Genomic DNA, 25433 nt, shown 5'->3' on the forward strand with positions numbered 1-25433 from the left:
TAAATTTATGAACAAATACATTCTCTTCCACTTAAAGAACTATAATTATGTTTGTTAGGGAAAATTGAAATATGTAAGACATTATTGCGCAGACGTCATCCCATTAGACTACCGTTTTTAAAGCGTCCGAATATAATGCACGTGAACATTAATTTGATTCAGATAAGTAATTTTGCTTCTACTGCATTCCATCTGCCTTTTATATCTTTCGCCAGAGGGTATAGACATGACTGATGGGGCAAGTATTTTCATTTCTAGTACATCAATGGCGATAGCCCTATGCTCTATAGCCTGAGTTATACCAGCTGACACTCCTAGCCGGTTTGTGCAATACAAGCTAAAAGATATATATGTCTTTTAACAGCTGCTAATGTTTTGTATTAAAACTTATCTTCCAGATGAGATAAGTCTCCTCAGCTAAATTTGCTCCCATGTTGTAAATAAACGGCTGACACAACAGTATGGCGGGTTTTGGAACCACTGGAGATGACTCTTTCATATACAAATCTACAAATTAGAGAACCTATTACTTGGCTGTCAGGCTATGCCTGTATATTTATCAACAGTTACGTGTCATGTAACACGTATCCTTTATAACGATACAGGTTTTCAGCGTGCATTTACAGCAAACAATCTCGCTGTATGGTATTGCATCATAATATTGTTTTCAATGGGATATTTTCTGGGGAAGGGGGCACATCGAATTTAAACCTACTGTATATATCCAATACATAATTTGTTCCTACTGTGCGTTGGGAATTTTTATTGACACTGGTATGTCAAGACCCTTACGGAGTGATGGTCAGAAGACTTATAATAATATTCAACACGCCAGACTGTCACAGACTGTGGGTGAAAACACTTATATTATTACTCTATACAAGCTAGACTACAAATGATATGATTAGTCTTTCATTTTCATGCAATCATCATTGAAGCTAAACAGCGTGATGAAGAGAATTAACCTTATACGCCCAATGCGCTGTTTGTGTGTAAATTATACTATCATCTGCAAGACGTAACATTTTCCAGTACACATAAAAACTTCCGTTTTCATTTAAAATAATGGGCTTATGTACATATGTGAAATATTGACGATTGGGATTAAATAGTAGTTTAGTGACCGTGTCCTAGAAACGCCTTGATAAGAGAAAAAAAAATAAACTGAATACATTCATGCACTCGTATAAAACATATTTTAAATGGGATTTCATCTTGAACTGATTAACACGATGTTCCATGAATGTAACGTTTTATCACCCCCCCCCCAAAAAAAAAGACGTATAGTTGCTGTGAAAATCGAAAACCTTGATATAGTTTTGTCATCAATTTACATTTAAGCTTAGGCCTCCTGCCTTTTTTATTTATGAATGTCATACAATATTCATTGATATGAATGGTTTCGGATTTAGTGGTTTGCATGTAACATAAATCATGTATTGTATGAATTTCATGCGCTACCATGATATGAATTTTGAGAATTAATTTATCTGTCTCAAATGATGTATATCACGTATGCTACGAATTTATTTTACCATGTCAGTGAATCACTAATTAGCAAGTAAATGTAGTTAAGACAAGATGTGAAGTCCATTACTTCATTTGTGTATTTTGTTGTGAATTATCTTAACCGATGAAAAAATCGGCTGGTGTCGACAGACATCGTTCAGTCAGTAATTCACAACCCACGGGGGCTCAGTACTATTGACCAAGATGCATAATTATCTCATGGTTCTAGTAGGAATCCGACTAGCAGCTGAGGGAATATACTTCAATTTATGATAAAAGGGTTGTGTGTATCGGTATCAGGTTGCGAACTGACAATAGTTTAGTTCGGTTGAATTACAATAAGACGATATCTGAAATAACAAGAGTGGGAGTATTATTCGACGCTAGAAAAGAAAAGAAAACCTGACAAATATTTAGGTTCTGTATTTTATGTATTTGAGGGAAAATAGCTCCATACATGTGCACAACATAGCGGGAAAAGACAGCAGACAGCTAAGATACGGTTGACGATCTGAGAGAGGAAATGAAAAGAAATACGGCAATGTTGACCTGTCACCAACAGTAATTTGGAATAGATCCGAAGCAATCCGGTAATGACGAAATGCCGGCAAGATGAGTTCGATCATTCACTCTGTACTCTAATGAAATTTGTTTTATTGCCATAACAGAACAGTAAATTGCATTTCGCGTAAACTGTGATCTTCTATTTCTAAGAGAAATTATTTCATTCTAATGTCATGTTCATTTTTATTTTGTTTATGTAGGTGATTAAACTGTTATATTTTACATACGGTAACTCGTGTTTTTCTAATCTATATCTTGGCTAAAATCTCTGCTACTCCATCCATTAAATTTTATATTTTATTTTATTATTTGCTCTGTCCGGGTAATAACACCGTGGTTGATCTTCTCCTACATAACGATAACCAAGGCACCATAACGGGGGGGGGGGGGAGGTATCACATATCACCCCACACACCTAACAAACATTAAGCATAAATTAGGAACATAACTTTCTCAGAAATGAATGTCACAGATGTTAGTTATTGTACTATTACAGTGGCGGATTAGGGGTGGGGATGTGTGCGCCCCAGGTGAGCGCGAAAGAACCGGGAATTTTTACTAGAGTCATTTTCCTTACAGTTAGATAGTTAGTTATTCCCTATTAAAGTCTAAAGCGCAGTAGATTCCTGGGCCCCCACCATTTGTTCCATCCCATAGACCCCTGCCTACTTGTTTATGCCCCCCCCCCCAAAAAAAAAAACAAAAGCCATATTTCCTATCCGCCCCTGTCTGATCTTCGTTCTCAAATACAATTTGTTAAAGTAAATAAAATTTTATTTGTAATTATTTCGTTTTAAGATTTCGTAGATGAGAGATAAGTTGTATGGAAATAAATGAAGCAATACAAATTGAATTTAGCATAGGTACCGATCGTTTTACAAACTGACACAAACTACATGATTTCAAAACTACAGTTTTTAATTTTAGCTGAATGTTATGCTTAGAATTTCCTGTATCGATTTCAATGGTAATTAAATTTCATATTAGTGGCTATTTGATTCTTCAGATGATAACTCTATAAAGATCATTCCCAGTCGATCAGGCCTCTTTTTGAACCCCCTTTGGCTGATAAAAATACATCGCTTCTGTAAAATGCAGAGTTCTTTGCCATTTTTAGTCGGTGACCGTGAATAGAAGTTAAGAAGCCCGTTGTACCCAATTCAGTAGGTTATTTAAAAATGGTCTCTTTAACGATCTTTTGTGATTCCTCAGAATTAGACAGATTTTAACTTTGACGACATTCTTCTGTTCTTGGCATATCTACTGGCATTAATAAGGTGAACCTTGGTACATGGACAAATAGCCTTAAACTTATCGGCAATGTTGATCTCTCGTTACCAGTGTTGTATGCCAATGACAACCGCTAACGAGGTAATGGTGTTCCGTCAACATATACCCCCCTCTAAAAATGTAGACAAATTAACAAATATGCGACACGGTCAGTCCATTTGTTAAACTGACGGATAAGGACAGAAAGTCATCAATGGTGAGTTGTAAGTTGTGCACTCTGTGACAGGGTTTCCAACTTTCCCTTTATGCTGAAGACATCAGTGAGATTTGTGTCAATACGGATGAAATAGAGTATCTAAACCGAGACTGTTTACATTCTGTACTTTAGTCAGAATAAAGCTGTGTAATACTATTTAACAAGTCATGTCAAAAAGTCCCAAAATTAGTTTGTAAATATCACAAAAATAGTTTAAAATATTACTTAAGTAGTTTTAAAAGTGGATTTTCATTTATTGTTTTACGACACAATAACAAGTAAAGGTTTCTTCGAGCCTAAGCAACAGGAAAGAAAAGTGTTTTTCCCCGGGACATCGCAAGGTAGCGGACCCGGGCCCCTAACCTGAAAAAGCACACGATTAATGAAGCTGTTTTATGTTTTTACGGCATTATATTCGGATTCTTATTGTACACGAAATCTTACCACTGAAACTTACTTTGCTTGATCCATTAAATGCAAGAAAGTTTGCCTTTATAATTATTTAGTTGGCTTACCTTCAGTCTCTACATGCGGCGTTCTTAACGGAGAGCAGTAGAGTTGAGACCGGTCAGGGAACCAGACTATAGGGTCTAAGCTTAAAAAAGTCTGCCATGCTCTTATTCAATGATCAGAACTTGAATATATTGCTATAGTTTTTATTTTAAAAAAAAAACAATTAGTAAATCCTGAAGCCAAAACGTTTATTGAGTTACTAAATAATAAGACAGCTAAGTTCTAGGGTCTTGGTATCGGAAGCAGCCTGTAACTGTTGGATTCGCAAATACCTATCAATGACTTGAACGTTGAGCTATGATATTCTACTTGTAAAATACTAGTTAGTTATAAATATAGGAGTTCTGCATAGTATTTTTTAAAATCTATCCTCAGCAATTTCAACTTGAATATTTGCGGCCAGCCGTATTTTGTAACATCCACTAACAAGGGGATAACGACTTCTATTGGATTGCTGGACTTCGAAAGACATACATTTTACAATGAGGCAACAGGAACATGGCATACATGTTTAAATGTAAAATGAGAGATATAGAACACAAACATGTCTTTCTCTGTAATAAACAAGACACATATAGTGTTTCTTGCAGTAATAAGGTTGCTTTCAAGAAATGTTCGTTTACACGTTCGAGGTTATCTTGTGGCGGATAAAGTCAGCTCGTTTATACATGGCTTTATTGAAAACAATTACACCAGGATAAAAAAAAAGAACAAAAATCTTGATTCAAATTTTTTTAACGATCTAAAAAATGAAGTAAGAATGAGAGCAGCTTGCCATCTTTGTGACCATTAGACACGTTCTAAAGTGCTGATTTAAAAAACGGGACATTTTCTCCAAATAGTCTGAAATCATAATAATAATATAAAAAAAATCTGAGTTAAAATGAACGACGACTAACTTAAAAAAACAGAGACAACTACTGCTTTAGGTTGGAAATTTTATTTAAATTTCGGTTCAATGTTTCTTTGCAGGAGACGAAATCCAACGAGATGGAAATTCTTGAACAAATCGATGTCATCTTCAGAAGAAAGTGTGGGTCATTGTCTGCGATGCATTGTGGGTATGACTAGAATTAAGTTATTCTTTAAAATGTTTTAATTGATTTTGTTGACACAATGGGGTAGTAGTTATACCCATAATACAAACTAACGAAACTGCAATTCACGCTCGAAATATTTAGAATCATCAGTGGGCATTATTGTTTAATTTGGTCATGTATTTTTGTCCACCGGAAAATGGGAGGATGCCACTACCTGACAAAATTAAATTCGACCTTAGACTATATGAACCATATATATATATATATATATATATATATATATATATATATATATATATATATATATATATATATATATATAAAAGCTTTGATATACGGTTCACATGTATCAGCGTCACCCCGTGTCAGTTGGCACTCTAGAAACATTAATTAGCACTGTAACGGATGACGACAGGTGCACAGAGTTTAACACGCTTGGAATGAAGGATACCGCCTAACCTGTTATACATCAAACATATGACACTCAGGTAAGTGCACATATGTATTTTTGAAAACGTTATAAGCGTTATGGCCATTTATGTCTGTTTGGAAATGCGGCAAATGTCCTAAAGACTGGAGTAAGCATGACATGGTATTATTGATTAGAAGGTTAGAATTATTTCTTAGAGTTAACAAGAAAAGGCCGAGTATGTAGCAGAGAGAGGAGGAAGAAGAAGAAGAAGAAGAAGAAGAAGAAGTAAACACAAGAAGACGAAATGAACGGAAACAAACAAGCAGCGAAACCCATATGTGACAGTGAAAAACTAATAGGGGAGATAAGAACGAAATATCTAATGCAATTATCATAATTTCCCCGTCGGAAACAATTTAGTCATTTCATACAAAGGAATCATCATGGTTTTATTACGTAACAAGGGGTGCATAACAGACGTATTGCGTACCCAAGGGAACATTGTAGTCGCATTACCTACCAAGGGCACTTCACAGACATAGTGTGTACCTAAGGGAACATCATAGTCGCATTATGTACCAAGAGGCACATCACAGACATAGTGTGTACCTAAGGGAACATCATAGTTGCATTACCTACCAAGAGGCACATCACAGAGATAGTGTGTACCTAAGGGAACATCATAGTTGCATTACCTACCAAGAGGCACATCACAGACATAGTGTGTACCTAAGGAAACATCATAGTTGCATTACCTACCAAGAGGCACATCACAGACATAGTGTGTACCTAAGGGAACATCATAGTTGCATTACCTACCAAGAGGCACATCACAGACATAGTGTGTACCTAAGGGAACATCATAGTTGCATTACCTACCAAGGGGCACATCACATACATATTGGTACCCAAAGAAACATCACAGACATGTTCTGCTGGAAATCTGCATCCATGAGTCCAAAATGAACAGAAACGTTTAGGTACTGATCCGTGAACCGATGATTTGTGCTTAAATTATATCTGTACTTAAACTTCAGGTACCCAATTTACCAAATAGTGTTTCACAGCGATGCGCTTATCTCAAATATTTATGCAAATAAATGACATTCAGTAAATGTGCACGAATACAGTAAGTTTCTATAGTACTGAACGTTGTGTGATATGCTGTAATGGCAGAATGTTACGTGATGCGAACATGGCTGGGCCCTTTAAAACATATTGGAAAGGAAGACACTTCAAAAGATTTACCTTGTGTATCATATAACCACAGACCTCGTTTCTAGAACAGTGTTCTACTAACATGCTAACACTTTTATTCAATTTTTTAAAAAACTGTTTATCTTCTCGATATTCCTGTGATTTGCGGCAGAAACTACACTTTTCAGGAATTTCAGAAAATATTTGCAAATTTTAAAATTTAAACCCGCTTTGCCATGCATTATATATATATATATATATATATATATATATATATATATATATATATATATATATATATATATATATATATATATATATATATATATATATATATGATGTGGGGCAACTGGAGCCGGAAATAAGGACGGGCGGGGGATGTTCGTTGTTCGTGAAGGACTTAAATATCGTCTGCTTCACTCAATTTATACTATTCCACGAATAGCACTGACTGCAGAGCATGACCGTCGATAAGGAAAAACTTTTCACTGGTCTTGAAGTCCGTATGATTTAGTGCAGCCAATCGTCTGATTTGTCCTCTTTACATAAATATATACTCATTACATCATCGCCTGGTGTCATTCTTTTTCTACATGGAAAATACGATAGTAAAAATCCGAAAAAAACATCCACTTTACATTCATTCAAGTACAGTTCTCGAGAGGGCTGGAGCTGTGTTATAGTTTACTAGTAAATGGCATGCTGCTATACGATACATACCATGAACAGAATTTTGTGATGCACACTCGAGTCAAGAGTTATATAATGGCGTGTCTGAAATATATCTGAAAAGATCTCAGCGGCAATACAGTTATCAGCCATATATTTCCTCTTGGGAACATGATTCCAGGTTAAAATACTAAAACTAAGCTTCAGAAAAATTACGATCTGTAACAACCAGATAAAGCGTGGATTAAAAACTCAATACGGAACGTAAAATGTGCTAATTATTGATACAAATAATTTTTCATTTATATCATGGTTATATTACATAGTAAACTACCGCCCCCCCCCCCCGAATATTTATTACGAAAGACCGACAGACAAAAAATAAACTTGACAGACCGGCGAACATCTTGTTGGTTAATTAAATGACGTCGCTCATTTGAAGAAAATATGGATATTAAATGTTTCCTTGCAATCAGAAAAGGTGTATATCGGTCAAAATCAGTAGAGAGACTCTTCATTGTAAAAAAAGGATTAATTTGTTTATGTATGCTTTACCAATCTCGAACAAGATTATAATGACGTTTTTGTTTAATGTCAAGTACTGAAAACATGAATAGGCTCGTATCTACAAATTTTAATAGATTAAAAAGCAACAAAAAGTTGTTTATTGCAGCTGCTCTAAGGAGCAATAAAATGTGATTGAAAGTCTGGGTCCTGATGCTGCTAGTTAAACGTGCACGGTATTAACCGGTATACCGTATCACGTATGGCAAAGTAGTTGCCAAGTGGTCCCAGTTCAACATTTTGAAAATTTTCCTATTTAGAAAAGAGAAAGTAATTTTTTATTTGTTTACTAGCGTATGTTCATATGTTAAGTATATGCATTCTTTTTGTGAGACTGGGAATCATGCAAAGATGTTTAGGAGAACAGTTGTTTTCTGTTTGAAAAATATGCATTTTCTGAAGTCTACCAAATATTTCCTCGTTTGTTGAGTAAGTGTGTTTTATGTTAACTTGATGTTTACTCTCTCTCTCTCTCTCTCTCTCTCTCTCTCTCTCTCGCACACGCGGGCCCGGGTGCTGACATTCCACTCATTTATCAATAGTTTAGTTAGCAACTTGTAAGCTTCAGTAGGCAATTCCTGTTTTTGACAACAAGCTCTCTGATGTCAGCGAAGTGCCTTTCACAGGAAGTCGGCAATATTGTAAACTGAATCATCCCACTTTAGGACTCAACGGTACTAATTCAGTTGCCTTAATAAATCTATGCAAACATCATGATATTAAGAATTCAATAACTTTAAATTTCTGAGTGCTCATGATCAAACCTATATTTATCAGAATGCATCGTGGATGACAGCTTCTGCGTAGAGGAAAAGATATGAGCTGAGACATTTTCTGGACTACATGTGTTTGAAACAAGTGCTTTCATTTCCGCTTCAAAGAGTCAGGTGATAATTTCAGAAATGAGTGTTCCATACTCAAAACTGTTAAATGACTGAAATTCCATCAATAAAACAATGTATCTTTTTTCTGCTATAACTAGATTAAGCTCTCGAAAGATTATTTTTTTACTAAAAATCTAACTTTCATTATCAACCAGTCCTGACTAGCCAAATCCACATATACTCTATTTTATCTTCGCCCATTTTCCAGGCTGGTTCACATTTTTCCATACCATTAGTACTGTGTGTCCTATAATTACACTGTTTATATTACAACTGATATAACTACTAATATACACTATACAAATTCTTCTTCTGTTGTGTAATGGGGGAGGGGGCTGTGATTTTCTTTTCGGCTGTGATATTTTTTCTTTTATCTTCTGATAATTAATTTTGGTCCCCATTATAATTGTGGCATATCGTGGCACGTTCAGAAATAACGCGGTATAAACAACGTGGTAAAAATTGTACTTGTGATTCAAAGCTGTACTAATAGTATAACGCATTATCTCCACACAGCATTCATGCGAAAAACATGTTTGGCAATAGCACTGCAGGAATAATTACAATAAATTAAGTCTCTTTAATAAAATTCATCATCGAAATCTCCAAGTTACGTAGATGAAATGTTGGCAGCTTATAAACAGCATGTAAAATTACATTCCATGCGCGTTGTTGAAACTGTATATTCCACATCAAGGACATGTCAGTAGGAAACAGCTTTTTATCACCAACAATTGAACTTTGGAATGCTGTTGATGAAGAAACCCTTGAACATACATCCTCCTTGCACTACTTTAAGAGGCAGAGTCGTCGTAAGAATCGAAGTAAGAAACATAAATTTCAAGCAAATGATAATACTATATATAGTAATACTGGTAATACTATATATAGTCATGTTGGCAATATGATATATAGTCATGTTGGTAATACTAGATATAGTCATGTTCGTAATACTATAATATAGTCATGCTGGCAATACTAGATATAGTCGTGTTGGCAATACTATATATAGTCCTGTTGGTAATACTATATATAGTCATATTGGTAATACTATAATACAGTCATGTAGGCAATATTATATATAGACATGTTGGTAATACTATATTTAGTCATGTTCGTAATACTATATATGGTAATGTTGGTAATACTATATATAATCATGTTGGCAATACTATAATATAGTCATGTTGGTAATACTAATTACAGTCATGTTGGTAATACTATAATATAGTCATTTTGGCAATACTAGATATAGTCGTGTTGCAAATATTATATATAGTCCTGTTGGTAATACTATATATAGTCATGCTGGTAATACTATAATATAGTTATGTAGGCAATACTGTATATAGACATGTTGTTAATACTATATTTAGTCATGTTCGTAATACTATATATAGTAATGTTGGTAATACTATATATAGTCATGCTGGTAATACTATAATATAGTCATGTTGGTAATACTATATATAGGCATGTTGGTAATACTATAATATAGTCATGTTGGCAGTACTAGATATAGTCATGTTGGTAATACTAGATATAGTCATGTTGGCAATACTATATATAGTCATGTTGGCAATACTATATATAGTCATTTTGGTATTAATAACTGCTGACTTCTTCATAACTGCTGACCTCTTCTAGGGTAACTTAAAAGTAACAACAAATTGTAATTGATAATTCATTTTGCAGACATAAATGATGTCGTCTTGATCACATATGAATATAGGATGACTACTCTTTAAAGAAAACGTTCATTTTGTTGTTATTATATAGTTTAAATCAAAAGCTGTCGAATTCCATGGAATGTGTTTCCATTCTTTTCCATTCTGTGCCAAAGCAATTAACAAGGAAGAGAGTTCAGAAAATTTACAATAATTTTAGGGCAGTGACTTTTTACAAGTTTAGCTCTTACGTATCCTTCTCCAAAATTGTATATTTTGTTAATGAATGACATTTTTCATTTTAAAAATTAAGAGATGTTTACGTTAGTTAACACATCCCTTGCACGGTTTGATGCAATGAACATTGTTGTGTTGAGCATTGTGTCGAAACATCAAAGAGCGGTCGGACTGGATATACTTCAGTTCGTCACCTCTTTACCAAAATATTTTAATGGATGTGAGTTTACTTATCGTGGTTTTGTTTTGTGTCTGCATTCAAAGGTGAATTGTGTGGTCTTGGCAATCTAAGACGAAACAGACTTTGCACCAAAATTTCGATTATCACTTAATTTCACTTTGCAATCAACACTCATCTATCCCCGATTTTTCTATCGTTTTTAAACATGATTAAAATCACTACTTAAACTATTTTATTCCTATATTTAATCAAGAGTTTATCCCCGAACAGTCAAATACTGCATGGGTGACTGAGTGTTTATTACGAACATGTCATGGAGGTTCAGTCCCTGAGAATTTACACGATTCATGCAGAAAACTATTTTTGAACAGATGAATTGATACTTGCAGGCTACTTTTAGTTGTTGGATTCATTTTAATGGTTTTTATGGCGCATTCTAATTGATAAAATAAATGGATGCTACAGTCTCAACATTTTAAATTCCGTTCATCTTAATGCATGGGGGGGGGGATAATAATAATAATGAGGACTTTGTATAGCGCCTAATCTTTAGAAGCTCTAAGCGCTTTACAACATTAGACAACACCTATAAGATAAAAAACATATAATGACATGACTACAAAAACAAACACCATGAAATTAGAAAACATTAAAAAAAACATGCTGAGAATATTTAAGGTAGGAAACATTATTAGGTCTTTAAGTTTGTTCTTGCAGTCGAAATAAGTGAGTTATGAGAGCACTCTTGAATGGGATCACGGTGTCTTTGTGTCTAAATTCAGTGGGCAATTCATTCCACGTTGCTGGGCCCTGGTATGCAAACGAATGCTGTCCATATGACTTTGTTTTCATAGTGGGAATAATGAGTATACGATTGTCAGAAGAGGAGCGTAAGTATCTTGCTGGTGTGTACACTTGGGTGAGGTCGGATAGGTATGTTAGACTCGAGTCCGACAGTGAAACGTAGCACAGAGAACAAATTTTGTGTTTGATTTTGGATCGACTGGATAGCCAGTGTAGGGTACAGAGCAGTGGGGAGGTGTGCTCTGATCGTGGTACTTTAAGTATGATCCAAGTAGCTGTGTTTTTTTAACTTTTTGAAGTATCTGGAGCAGATATTGAGATGAACCAGACAGAATTGAGTTACAATAGTCCAGTCTTGAAAGTACTAATGAACACACAAGTGTTTTAGTGGCATCAACTGAAAGATATTTGCGAATTGAGCTGATGCGGCTCAGCTCAAGATATGCAGCCTTGCATATGTTCATGACATGTTGGTGCAATGAGAGAGTACTGTCCAGAGTAACACCTAGGTTTCGTACTGATTGTGTGAATTTAATGTTGGTGTTGCTGATATTTATTGTTTTGAGGTAAAAGATGTGAATGAGAAAGTCTTTGTGTTGTGATCAGAATGGCCTCAGTTTTATCATCATTCATCTGCAGCTTGTTACATGTCACCCATGATTTCACATCAGAAATGCACCTCTCTACACCTTGGATGGTAGCATCAACTTCAATTGGGTGGCTAGATTTGTATATTTGGGTGTCATCAGCGTACAATTGGTGAGACACCGAATGATGATCTATGACACTTGAGAGCGACTGAGTGTACAGAATGAAGAGAACAGGTCCAAGAACAGACCCTTGTAGAACACCACAACATAGATCAACTGGGCTGGAGTGTATTCCCTTTGCAGATAGAATTTGTGTCCTGTTGACCAAGTAGGACTTGAACCACAGTAAGGCTGTATCATGAATACCAAATACGTGCGGTGAAGTAATATATCATGGTCTATTGTGTCAAATGCTGCAGACAAATCAAGGAGGGTGAGGACTGTAATCTTTCCGCTATCCAACGCAGAGAGAATGTCATTAACTACTTCTAGAAGAGTAGTTTCAGTACCGTGGCAAGGGCGATATGAAGATTATACAGTGCTAAAAAGACTGTTTGAATTTAGATGAGATACTTGCTGGGATAGAACAACCTTTTCTAGGATTTCTGATATGAATGGAAGATTAGAAACTGGGCGGTAGTTCTTTAAATCGTTATGGTCTAGTGTTGGTTTCTTCAGCAGAGGCTTTACAATGGCAGTTTTGAAAAATGATGGGAATTCCCCGGATGAGAGAGAGGTATTAATAAAATCAGTTAGTGAAGGCAATACTGGATCTAAGCACTCAAGCAGCAGTAATGTTGGAATTGGATCAAGTTCACATGACTTTGGTGCACTCTTCATCAGGACTGTACGTACGAAATCCATAGAGACAGGTTCAAATGCTGCTAATGGTTGCCGCTCAAATTCTGTATCCCAACTGTATGGTGACGACGAGTCAACTCAAATTGTGGTGTCAAGCTTATCTCTAATGGTTTGTACTTTGTCACTGAAGAAATTTGCAAACATGTCTGGAAGGTCGACTGGAGAGAAGGTAGTTGGAAGTGGTGTAGATTTGTTCCTTGACATTAGCTTGTTAGTAATCTCGAAGAGCTCTTTGCAGCTGGAACTTTCCATGATCTTAGTAGTATAGTGGGCTGATTTCGCTGCATGGACTATATTTGTGACATTCTTCTTAGCGGCTTCGTAGATTTGCTTATGAATAGTGAGTCTGGTGGAATACCAAAGCCTCTCAGCTTTACGGCGGTCTCTTTTAGCAGTGTGAAGCTGGTCCCTAACACTGCTATGCCATGGAGGACACTTTTGAATTGATACTCTGGACTTGGTAGCTGGGGCATGTTTGTCAAGCAATGAACGCAGGCAGTTATCAAGTTGTTCTCCGGTAGGAGGTAAGCAAGTTGTTAGGTTAGCTTGGATGTCGTGCATTAGTTTGGTTCTAATTATCATACTGAGATTTCTCTTAATAGCAGATAAAGGTGGAGGGTTAGGGACTGATACGTCAAGATGGCATATAATGCAGAGGTGATCTGATGCCAGGTCATGGGATACCAGGGAGGACCGTAGAATGTTATCATTAGGTCTATGAAGAATCCAGTCTAACATGTGACCATGTTTATGGGTGGGTTGGTTAACTGATTGTTTGAGGTTGAAAACATTAATGGAATCTATGAGTTTTTATGTATTTGGGTTTCCGGAACAGTCAAAGTGAAAGTTGAAATCTCCAAGAATAATCAGGTTGCCACCTATCGAATTTCCATAGTCCAGGAGATTCGGAAACTGCACCAAAAAGAGAGAGTCAGCCAGCTTGTTTTTTCTACTAGGAGGAGGGCGGTATAGGCATAAAAATGGACTGACTTTTGCTACAGTGTGAGTGTGGTTTGGACTAGTTCAAACGATGTGTGGTCGAAAATGAATGTTGTGATGTGGTTAAGACGTTTTATCATGGAGTTCTTTGTGATGACAGCAATTCCACCTCGAGAATTACGGGGGAACGACTTGATGGAGTAACCAGTGGGTGTTAGATCCACACACTTGGGCTCATCACCTGATGTTTATTGATATTGAGATACAAGATTGAAAAACGTACATAAAGGCAGATAAATTTCCTAAATATGAAAAGAATGTAGTGCCAACATAAATAGGAATATCACCGTTGTTGTGGTAACAGTGGAATCGCCACTTTGGCGATATCAACTTTTATCCCGCTGATACATTTCAATATCTCTGTATGAAGTATATAACTAAAATAGAAATATCTCGTCTTATCAATGTAATATGTAGCAGCTTACAAAAAGAAGAGTGCTATCAGCCCCCCCCCCGCATGTGTCAAAACCTTAAAAATTCAAGTTGTATACGTCCTTAAATCCCAAATTAGGATATAAGTTTCATGATACGGTTATCTTCTTTTTCAGGGTGCCGTTTCCTGCATATTTGCTTACAATCACGTAAGTCACATCCGGTCATGGATAATGCTTCATTCATCAAAGCGCAAACGGATATAAGACGCTGTTCTTGAAACGGTACATACACTACAAGTACCAAATTCCATTTATACATAAACCGGACATAGTATACTAATACGAAAGAAATATAAAACATCGTGCTTTATAATATTCAAATCGATAGATGATTTAATAGTCTGCTTCAATTTTCACGATTATAAATTTTTGTTGGTGTTGTTATTATTATTTTTATTATTATTATTATCATTATTAGTAATAGTAGTAGTTGTAGTAGTAGTAGTATCTCTCGCGAGATGAACATATTATCATCATCGTGTTACGTTGGGTTATTGATGTATATTAGAAATACACAGATAACCCTGGCTAGTTTGGACTTAGCTTTTATCTATTTCGCATAAAAGTCTGTTTCGTTATTATTCCTCCTTTACTACTACTCGGGTGGTTTAGTTTTAAAAGACCTTATGAAGTTCCAACAGCAACTACTATTATAAATTTATTATATATGTTCTGCGCAAAATCAATGCATCATGGGTAGGGAGTGGACACATAATTCTCGACATGCTGTTCGATCCCGACCCTGTTGTCCGATCTAGAGTGATGTCATTTTTTTTTTTTATATTTTGCTTTCCAGACACAAACCCAGGCAAAATGATGTGAGGCATCTTGAAAATGGCGTATTGACACATTTGTTATATGCTTATATCTCTGTCTTCAAATTTACACTTTTGCCTGATGTTTCTATTTCTGTCTTCAAATTTACACTTTTGCCTATGCTTATATCTCTGTCTTCAAATTTACACTTTTGCCTATGCTTATATTTCTGTCTTCAAATTTACACTTTTGCCGTGTGCTTATATTTCTGTCTTCAAATTGACACTTTTGCCCGATACTTATATTTTTGTCTTATAAAACAATTCAGCTTGAGCTATAATACTCGATTATTTCGCAGACTTGTAAAATATATACATATCGTCTCAAAACATGTCACAGGCTCGGATTTGCAGCTTTATGGTTGAATGATATGAAAAGGTATTATACCGATGGTTTTATGAAAATATTAATAATATCCTGGTTCCTAATTTTTCTTTTTTAATGTTGAGATCAGTATAGTAGTAGCAGTAGTCAAATATAATTTTTTCTGTAATTGGCAAATTGACTGTTGAACATTATTATTATTATTATCATTATTATTATTATTATTATTATTATTATTATTATTATTATTATAAAATAGATGTATACCTGTTTCGCTGTAATTTACATTCGTTTAACTTTGTCGTGGACCGTGTTTAGAACGTCCACAAATCATGCATGTTCTCAAGGGAATAATCGATTTTCTCTTAAGTCTTTTTATTTATTTTTATTTTTTGGGGGATGCTGGGGCAATTGTTACAAGATAAAATATAAATATTTAATAGACATATATGTCTAAATTTATTACCATCTTGAAATCTCAGGTATTTTATTTTATTTTATTTTATTTTTATTTTTTGTAAGCTGTCAAAATTTGCCTTTAAATATGCACCGAAGGACCTATGGTTATTCACCAGCGTACTTTAGAAGTACAATAGTTTGCAAAGATTAATTTGGTGTAACAACTACTGAACTTGAAACGACGGGTGAATGGTTCAATATATCAATTTTCAAAGATAGTATCTATCCTTTATTCTCATGACGGCGACAAGTCAATCTTGATCAAGGTACGCAATTAAAATAACTGTAACTTTTTACGGTGGATGGAATTTACACTTTATAATGGAAACAACTGAAGTGTTCTTTATTAGTTATGACACTGGTACATATCATCGTTAGTTTTTGTCTTACAGTTTAAAAACTGTTCACATATGGTCACCAATTTTCTTTTTATTTTCACATTTTATTTTAACTTCAAAAATATCAACACAAAGACGCTTACAGCACTTTACATCCCATTATTTTATATGTTTTTCTTTACATATAGAAAAAATATATAGCTCATTTGTTGGAAAGCTAATTTTCCACCCTTCTGTTTCTATTCATTCATTTCATATGTGGATTAGTTAGGTTTTTGTGTATCATGTATAAAGTATATATTTGGGAACTTTTCTGAATTTTGAATTAATTGTCTGTTTTGTATTTGTATTCCCCACACCACCCATTTTTCCCCATGGCGGATCGTCAAACCTGAAACATTCGGAAAGCCCTCAGCATCCGCACTGTCATCAATGTTAGTGTCACTGAGCATATATATGCATGTATGTATGTATGTATGTATGCATGTATGCATGTATGTATGTATGTAGGTATGTAGGTAGGTAGGTAGGTAGGTAGGTAGGTGGGTAGGTAGGTAGGTAGGTGTGTGTATATGTATGTATGTATGTATGTATGTATGTATGTATGTATGTATGTGTGTGTGTATATGTATGTATGTATGTATGTATGTATGTATGTATGTATGTATCTATCTATGTATCTATGCTTGTATCTATGTATGTATCTATGTATGTGTGTGCGTGTGTATATGTATGTATGTATGTATGTATGTATGTATGTATGTATGTATGTATGTATGTATGTATGTGTGTGTATGTATGTATGTATGTATGTGTGTGCGTGTGTATGTGTGTGTGTGTGTGTGTGTGTGTGTGTGTGTACACAGTTATTGATACAGAATTTTTCCCTCAAATTGCTTTAATTTTCTCACGTTCTTGAAAGAAAAACTATTTCTTCAACCTTCCCAAAGATAGATAAAATGTTGGCATAACCGAGGGTGTTATATTTCATTTCACGATATTAGACCCATAAGAAGCATTTAAACAGTGTCAAAAGAAATTACTCAATTATATTGCGAAATTTTCCCCAATAAATGCGTCCGCTCAAAAAAACATTATTAAGAAAGTACTTTAAATATTTCTATTCTAACCTTTAGTTCATCAATTCCTGCGATGATAAATAAATATTTTTCCCCTTCCAATCTCTGGCAAAAAATAATTTGCCAAGTTGAGTCACTATTAAATGCACAATCAACTTAGAACTTATTAGCAAATGTGGACATAAAAAGTTGTTTGACTTTAAATGTCATCGCTTTGATGCAAGTAAGCGAACGAACAATGTAGTGGTTTTTCATTTAACAGGACGTTACGAAATTTACTGTGTCTTAAACAAGGTGTGTTCAGTTCATCTTAGATATTACGAATATTTCACATTTGTATGGGAAGCCATCGCGGTCATAAAGAAGAAACTCAATTTAGAGCCAATCAGAAGATACTTTTCAAGCACACAACCTCTCTAACTCACTTCATCTAGCCCTCGAGTTCGCATAATCGATCATTATGATGGTGAAGCGTTCCCAGATTATAGCTTCAGAGGCTTGTCGTTGTTACGAGTCTATGCTCTTAAAATAAGTAACAGAAAAAGTAAAAGACAACAAGATTTCTAAAATTTAGCAAATATTTATTTCCCTAGAATACAAAGTGAAAATGAGAAAAAAGAACTTGCGATATCGCTAATTAAATCCCAAAATAATCCAAGAATTTCAGACACAAGTCCTAGTTATTTAAAATGTAGTAAAAGTCCAGAAAATATCCCAAAACTGAAGTCGATGATGTGTCTGTGGTAGCTATGAAAGTGTTGATGTGTCAACAATCTTTTGTTGAATCACATAAATATAATTCCAGGTTTGAATATACTATAAATTCCAGTGAATGTCTCTATCCAAGAATTTTAACACAGCACTTTCGTATTTCTAGAGAAAATACTCACTTGAATTTAGTAATTTGAACAAAAAAGATTCCAGCCCAAAAGTACTGGTCACAACATATAATATACAACTTGAAGTGCTAGATGTTAAAGCACGAAAGACCAAGTATTCACAATTACAAGATTATATAGTTCTCAACTCGACCTCAGGTCACAATTAGCATTTTCTCTAAAACAAAAAACAAAAAATTACCTAACGGAAAATAACCTTCTAGAATTATCCTGATGTTTACAAAACAATAACCTGGATTATATACAATTCACTTAGGAAACTCCAGAACATTGACCCAAATAAACGTATGTACCTCTTCTGTTAATAAAGATTCTGATGTTAAGCCCATACACATAGAGAATAATTTAATTATGTATTAGTTGTTTACATAAAATGAAATAATAAAAAAATCAATCAGGTCAAGCAGAAATTAAATCAGTTTTGGACAAGGTCAAGTCCAGCATACAATGTCACATTACAATAGCATGTAATGAAATAAATAAATGTAACAACGAACAAACAAAAAATAATATATAACACTATGCAAATAACTATACCGTCGATAAAAGGATTTTAACTTAAAGCAGTGGAAGCGAGATGTACCTCTATATAACGTATTGACTCATATATGATGGACATTAATTATATTGCGAACAACACTGAGATCAGCTATCAAATGATCCATCTGCACGAGAGGATCTATACCTTATTTGCTGAGGAAATCAGGAGAGGTACTAAACGCGCAAACCATGATTGGATAGGACATTACGAAACAGGTGATTTGGGGTCAACGGTGGTCGCAGTTTTGTGTAGCAGTTAGAAGCGGGCAGCAAATGGAAATTCACCTACCGGGTGAAAAGATTACTGACAAAAATAATAATAATAATAATAATAATAATAATATTATTATTATTATTATTATTATTATTATTATTATTATTATTATCGTTATTGTTTACAACATATATCTACTAATTTCGCTGTAAACCTCGTACCTATAACGTTGTCTTGAGGTACTCAAGAATGTACTTTAGAAGTACAATGGTTTCAAGAGAATAATTCAGTGTAATCATAGTAGCAACCAATGGACATGAAAAAATTGATGTATAGATATGTGTATTGTTTTTTTCGAAGATCATATTTAGCCATTGTTTTCTTGACGACAAAATTGCTTTAACATGCAAGATAAGCCGCTAAAATAACTGTAACTCTTTACGGTAGATCAAATCATAAGTTGATAATGACACTGTTTGACAGTAACAATAAAGCCATGTGCGTATATTATATCATTGATGTATAGACTTGGTAGATTGTATTCCTTTAACCATCAGCAAAATATGATCCCATTTTAGCCATTTCTTTATTTTTGTTGGCGTACTTTCTACACAAAGGAGTATACTCATATTGCGTTATTATCTACTTTAATGATAACGTATTATTCCCGGATAAAGAGTCCACACTCATATTCAGGTAATTTAAGACGAGTGAAACCTTCAGTAAAAATTAAATTAACTGACCCAAATATAACTGCTTTGTAAAGGTAAAATAAAGAAAATTTTACCAGAGATTGCAATATACATACATACATACGTACGTACGTACATACACACACACACACACACACACACACACACACACAACATATATATATATATATATATATATATATATATATATATATATATATATATATATATATATATATATATATATATATATATATATATATATATATATATATATATATATGTGTGTGTGTGTGTGTGTGTGTGTGTGTGTGTGTGTGTGTAATCAGTCAATTAACAATTGGGTGATTTTAAATGAAGAGGAAATATTTTGGTCGAGGACAAGGCATCACTATTTCTGTTGGAGATTACGCCAAGTCAACACAATGTTTGACTGTATCGTGGAGCAGACTATCCAACAAGGAGCAATTGAAACAAAAAGAAATGTCTGTTTTATTAGTCGGCACATACATGTGTCAAATACCATAAAAGGTGGCCTTTTAATAGAGAAATATAGCTCCTGACAGACTCTGTGTTGATCTCTCTGATGATGACGTTCTACTAAATGTCTTTGAGGTTATATATGCCAGAATAGAAGATTGAAATAATCTAGGTATCATATGACAGGCATAGTGGACATGTCCTGTTAATGTTTATACCTAATGTCCCATTCTAACTAACCATTCTACTCAGTTATTGTTAGCTGGCATTCGTAAATATGCACAAGAATGTTTTGAAGAAGAAATTTTTTTTATTAGGTACATACATAAACAGGAGTTCCGGTCAGCATTCAAGCTCGCGTTGTTTCTAATACAAGTACAGACGTCATAGGTTTCTTTAATTTTCAAAGATCACAGTGCTCGAATGACATCAAGGGCAGGGAAAAGATTAAACTCTAGACAGTGACACTAAATATGTAAACCGCTGAGCGTGCACTGACGTGACTCTTCGTCCTCAAAATATACGAGTTCTTTTAGAAATACATTTGTTAGATTATGTTCAGTAATTTACAGATTACTAGTAAATACCTAATGAGAATGACGCTCATAAAGGCAATGGGAGTGAGGCAAAGAATGTTTGGTTATTTGCGTAACAATTAGTACATATCATTATACAGGAAGGTTGAGAGGGACAATTTACTAAAGTACATGATATTACGATAAGCAAGCTATTTCATACGCAAATAACATTTCCGAATCTGCAGTAGGTACGGATAGATATTATATACCTTCAACTAGAATGAAAATCTGTTCCTCACAATTCTAAACAAGGATGGCCATTTTCCTGTGGGATATGTTACCTTCTGCCTATTAAGATCAGTTTTAAAAATTTAATCCAACTGATTTATTTTCCTTAAAACATTCTTGTGTATATTTACGAATGTCAGTTAACAATAATTCAGTAGAATCATTCGTTAGAATGTGACAGTAAGTACTGTTACAGTGCTCCCTCAGTTATATCAATATCTCAATCAAACTTTGCAATACAATGTAAATGAACGTCTCCAGATGGAACTTACTTCATTTATACCTACATCCAATGTAATAAGACCAGGAGAACATATATTTCATACATTTCAAAATGACCACCTAGTAGACAAACTGAGTGGGCTGTACTATAGAGTCGCAATCGCCATCATCTTATTAAATTAATGTGCAATAAATATATCACTTTACTTCATGGTGATACAACTATATCATGCATGGCTGGCAGTGTTTTAAAATAAAATTGATTCATCTTGATTTTCAATTTAAAAAAATTCTTTAAAACAAACATTTTTTTTTACAATTTTGAAACAATATGCAAAAAGTGTGGCAGTTTTCAGGTTTGCAGTTTCAGTAGCGTGCAGTGTGCCCAAAATGAAAGATATAAGAGACATTTGGGCTGTATCCCTTCCCGCCACCGACCTAATATAAACCACTGAGAGGATTTAGTACAAAATTATTTTACTGTATACTCGACCACTCCGGTGGCCTAGTGGTTAGAGCGTCCGCCTCGGATGCGGGAGTTCGTGGGTTCGATCCCCGGCCGAGTTATACCAAAGACTTACAAAAATGGTACTAGCAGCTGCCTCGCTTGGCGCTCAGCATTAACAGGTTATTTTAGGACCGGTCAGGATATTGTGACTGGGTGGGACATCATGCTATATGCCTGCGGCATGATGCTCCAGTACTAGACATCACTATAAACTGTCACACTGCAGACATCGTAGCGATATCACTGAAAAATTGTTAAAGCTGCGTTAAAAAATCCAAATCATACACACTCACACACTCTCTCCCTGTCTGTCAACGTTGGTACGATATGAACACGCCTCGTTCACTCCGCGGGCTACGTTAAAAATCCAAATCACACACACACAAACACACACACTGTATGCTTAAGATTTGCTTTTCAGTACTGATGTTTTCAATGTGTCCTTGCCAGACAAACAAGAAGTTAATCGAATTCGTAGAGAAACTTACAGTGAAACTCTCGTAATTTTTTTGAGAGGCAATACCAGAAACAGCAAGTGCCATGGATTATAAATTCACTTCCAGCACAGCTTCAGACCTTGAATATTCACTGTAGCAAAACTATAAATAGAATCATGCCATAATCATATTCAGTACCAAGATTACCGCTCCGGTGGCCCAGAGGTTAGAGCGTCCGCCTCGGAAGCGGTAGGTCGTGGGTTCGAACCCCGGCCGAGTCATACCAAAGACTTACAAAAACGGTACTAGCAGCTGCCTCGCTTGGCGCTCAGCATTAAGAAGTTAGTGTTAGGACTGGTTGGCCTGGTGTCAGGATAATGTGACTGGGTGGGACATCATGCTACATGTATGCGACATGATGCCACAGTGCTAGACATCACTATAAACTGCCACACTGCAGACATCGTAGCGATGTGACTGAAATTAGTTTTTACAAGCTAAAGCTTGAAATCCTAATCACACACACACACACACACACACACACACTCTCTCTCTCTCTCTCTCTCTCTCTCTCACACACACACACACACACACACACACACACAGAGTACCAAGACTGAGTCAAGGGTTATCGGTGCAGGGCCTGACCCGGAAGCAATCAATGTGATTTGAGAACAAATGGCCTTATTTCTTTTTCTGCGCATGCAATGGCGTCGCAAGAAAAATCTGCTTGCAAACGGAGAATAAGCTTCGGTGGTTGCTACGTCACTTACGCATGGTTTCCGTCCTTTGTTTTTAGCTCGGAATGAAGTCAAAGAAATTTTATTTTACTTACGGATAACATTTATCAAGCAGATCACATTAACTTTTATTATTCTGACATACCTTTGCTATTTTAAATTGAAATGTTGTTTGCACATTTTGATATTTAGCTGTTTCTGTAGATTGCCCGTGCCATTCAAACAAGTAAATAATTTCTCTCTTTTCATTCTCTTTTTTATGTAAGCTAACTCTTCCCCTCAAAAACAGCTTGATTAGCACGAGACTCTTGTGTAACTGAGTGTTCTCACGATCGAATTCTTAGGAAAACTGAAATCCCCTGGAGACTGTAACAGCTGAATCAAGAATAAATTAAATATCATTTAACAGATATCATTTATAGTATATTTATCTATCTCGGTTTTATGTACTCGTGCACTCTGCATGCTGCTTTAAAGCGTTTACTTTGTCGGTAGCCATGTTTTAATCTTTCGATCTTCTGTTCTTTCACGTCATTACATTATTATTAAATACCTTTTGATTGTATATAGTACCAACGAATTTCAGTGTCAGAGTGAGTCAAATTCGTTCACACTGAAATTGTCAAACTACCTAAGAACTTTGACAGAGTGATCCACTCTAGTCAGCACTGAACCTATTGTCCATTGTCCATAAAAACTCCTTTGTCACGACACAATTTTGGACTTAGGACCTTACGGTAGCCAATGTTCTTCCACACCCCATTTGTCACAGCACAATTTTAGACTTGGGATCATGCCGTATCCAGTGTCCTTCCACACCCCATTTATCACAAGACAATTTGAGACTTGGGATCTTGCCGTAGCCAATGTCCTTCCACATCCCATTTGTCACAACACAATGTTAGACTTGGGATCTTGCCGTAGCCGATGTTCTTCCACACCCTATTTGTCACTACACAATTTTAGACTTGGGATCTTGCTGTAACCAATGTCCTTCCACCCCCTATTTGTCACAACACAAATTTAGACTTGTGATCTTGCCGTAACCAATGTCCTTTCACAGTTCCCTTGTTATACTACGGTGCTGACTATAGTGGGTCATTAGGTCAGTACATTAGAATGTTATGTCGCCAAAATAATATTTGGTAATGATATAGTTTCTGAATATTAAATTTATATAATCAATGTTGGACTGTAGCATTGCTGCAACTGAAAATATAGAAAATTATATATTTTAAACAAATGCACGCGTTCTGAAGCACGTATATTTGAGAATATATATATCAAGAAATAGCAAGTTATTCCAGTAAAGCTGATAAAGCTGGTACCATGATATCACAATTTTGCACTGGATGAATATTAGTATCTGCAGCCTTTGACGTCATACTTGGCTAGAGAATCGAGCGTTTTTTCTTGATCTTAAAACCTGACCCAATCAGCATTCTGTGATCATATCACTGAGATTTCCAACACTTCTTATCCTAGTGTGAATCGTAAATTTTGGGGGTGAATAATTTTCATATATTTATTACTTGTGAGTGTGTTGTTGTTGTTGTTATTGTTACCGTTCTCAGTTCCTGTATAATGTTCAAAACTTAAAAGAGAACTCTTTTCGAAAGATGTGCTGATCAAGGACACGATTCGTAATGTAACCTTAAGGGAAAGATCGTTGAACCTCTTTGGGGGTAAATATGCCTATATTAATTTTGCACTTGACACGATTAATAGCTGTAAAACTGTTATAATTTCGAACTTTTTGTATCAGCAATATCTCGGACTTGAAGAAAATGATATTACATTTTTTCAAGGTTAAGCCCATTGATTACTTTTTTAATATGATTTTGTAATCGTGAAAAGATACATGTGCATGTCATTTTAGTGAGGTTTCATTGATTAAATATGTCATCTCTTTCTCATGCACGCGCGCTCGCTCGCTGACGTGCACCATTCAATTTACTGTGTTGTATTTCCGAGCTAATTACCTGAAATAATCAGACATTAAATATGAAACAATTTTTTTTAACTAGTAATGATTTTAGACGATAGTATGCGACTTTCGTCCCTAAAGAAAAAGAAAAGAAAAGAGAAACAAAAATGGAATTAAGAAAATCGTTTGCAAAGAAAGGATGCAGTCCTCAAAGTTTGAAATGGAACAAGGGTTTATCTTTCTGTAATTATCGAAAGAGGTTTCTGATATTTGTTTTCAAACATAAATACAGTACTGCCTAGTCTTAGTTTCGCGTGACCTTTCTTATCCCGTTTACATAT

General features: G+C 35.1%; 1 long non-coding RNA gene across 5 annotated transcripts in view; it reads left to right on the forward strand.

Annotated features, from left to right (window-relative positions):
• The window catches only part of LOC149806852 (uncharacterized), a 96045-nt gene extending 79185 nt beyond the window's left edge, over nucleotides 1-16860 (forward strand). For 2 of the 5 annotated variants that reach the window (XR_016413459.1, XR_016413490.1), the window contains 4 exons: nucleotides 5045-5133; nucleotides 8732-8841; nucleotides 14726-14833; nucleotides 15408-16860. This is a non-coding gene — a long non-coding RNA (uncharacterized LOC149806852). Of the gene's footprint in view, nucleotides 1-1499; nucleotides 2100-5044; nucleotides 5134-8731; nucleotides 8842-14725; nucleotides 14834-15407 lie in introns of those variants that run through there. The other 3 variants (XR_016425473.1, XR_016413515.1, XR_016413472.1) reach the window with 2 other exon arrangements.
• The last annotated feature ends 8573 nt before the right edge of the window (nucleotides 16861-25433 follow it).

Source organism: Sinohyriopsis cumingii, chromosome 1 (genome assembly GCF_028554795.1).
Source record: "Sinohyriopsis cumingii isolate HCF-2022 chromosome 1, ASM2855479v2, whole genome shotgun sequence".
Lineage (NCBI taxonomy): Eukaryota > Metazoa > Mollusca > Bivalvia > Unionida > Unionidae > Sinohyriopsis > Sinohyriopsis cumingii.